This window comes from Rattus norvegicus, chromosome 5, assembly GCF_036323735.1.
Source record: "Rattus norvegicus strain BN/NHsdMcwi chromosome 5, GRCr8, whole genome shotgun sequence".
NCBI classification, from domain to species: Eukaryota; Metazoa; Chordata; class Mammalia; order Rodentia; family Muridae; genus Rattus; species Rattus norvegicus.
In genome coordinates this window covers 64,840,001-64,841,857 of record NC_086023.1, presented here as the reverse complement: position 1 = coordinate 64,841,857, position 1,857 = coordinate 64,840,001, and positions in this window count along the sequence as shown.

Sequence of the window (1,857 nt, the reverse complement as noted above, 5' to 3'; positions counted from 1 at the left end):
GAGTGACCCGAGAAGTGTAAGCTAAAACAATTTCTTTCTTCCCCAAGTTGCTTTTGGTCATCGTGTTTTATCACAACAATATGAAACAAAAACAAAAACAAAAACTAAAATACCTGCTGAGCTGTCTCGCTGTTTCAATAGCCCTTATAGTCAAGCACAGGTATTTTAAGCGTGGGGTTGCCTAAAGGACTCTTCAGATGTGTGAAGACCCATCAGAAGGGTCACGAGGCAGAATTAGGTACCCAGGAGACTGCACCTGTCCGGGGTACCCTTCCAATCACATCACACGTGCCGGCAACTGCCCAGAGTTCTGATACCATAACATGAGTTCTTCCTGGTTATGAACCTTATCAACATGGAATTGATGGGACTCACAGGGCTCTGAGTCTGGTTCTTCTGCAGAGCACAGCATCAGATTTATTGGAAGGGCCGCTTTCCGCTGTCCATTTAGCTTTGGAATGGCTATGCTTCAATCCGTATAGCCATCCAGCTGCTGATGGGCGGGTGGGCTGTTTCTGGTTTGGGTGTATTACACATTGTGCCATCTCGGCATCCTCAGCCAGTACTTGTCATCGGTGCCTGTGTGCACACATCTCTGCAGGGCGGACATCAAGCATTCAGGCCTTCGGCATCAGCTTTTCAGAAGGGAGGCATCCAGTTTCACCCCAACAGCTGTGTATGAGTTCAAGGTCCCAACTCTTCCCAGGCTTAAATATTAACAGTAAGACTTTAAATGCCCTCTGCAGGCCAGACAAAGCACCTTCTCTACTTCCAATCTCCCCTGTGAAGAGAATTCAAGTCACAGAGCCCTGGGGATGATAGTGAAGTCTTTGCAGGGTCTCTTTTACCTAGGGCCGCCAATAGGCTCCAAGAAAAGGTTCTAATTGCTAGCCTTCCCCCTGGCTTGTAAGCCAGACCTCACCTCTTGATTTAACTCCCCTGAGTACCTTGAGGCTTTGCAGATAAGTGTCTTTAAATCACTGTTGAAGAAAAGCAGAGCTGTAAATACACAGTAATCCTGAGGCTCAACAGCAGCAGGTCTGAGGGACCCAGTCTGACCCCTGCCCAGCAGCCAACCTTCTGCCATCTAGCCCTTCACCCCACTGGTCTGTGAGCACATCGCCATTGCTTGCTAGGGACCAGATCCCGGAGCGTGCTTCTATGTTCCTAAGTCTTACAAGGGACCCCTCTGTCCCTAGTCACTGTCTCAGCCCCACCCCCTCCAGGACTCAGCAGCTAATCCTCTGGCTGTGATCTTAGTAAGGACAGAGGGTTAAAGCCATTTTCCAGTCCTGTGCCCACTGTCTGGCAAGCCCGTTTCAATCGCCCAGCCACTGTCTTCAGTCTCTGCATCTGTGAACTGGAGCTGTAGATAATACTCACCCTAACACGGGACAGAGCTTTAGAGACTGTTAGTCTCAATGTCAAGTATAATCAAATGGGCTCTCTATGCCCATCCCAGCGCTGAATAAAGACACAGAGACTTAGATTCATTAATTATGGCTTTAGGCCTTAGTTGTTTCGCTCTTTTTTTTTAAGATTTATTTATTTATTATATATGAGTACACTGTAGCTGTCTTAAGACACACCAGAAGAGGGCATCAGATCTCATTACAGATGGTTGTGAGCCACCATGTGGCTGCTGGGATTTGAACTCAGGACCTCTGGAAGAGCAGTCTGTGCTCTAACCACTGAGCCACCTCTCCAGTCCCCAACTAGCTCTTATAGCTTAATTTAAGGATATATATTAGCCTATGTTCTCCCCCATGGCTCTTTAGTTACCTTTCTTTCGGTGCCCACCTATCCCCCTCCTCCCTAGCAAATTTTCCTGCATCTGAGTCTCTCCCAGAGTTCTTA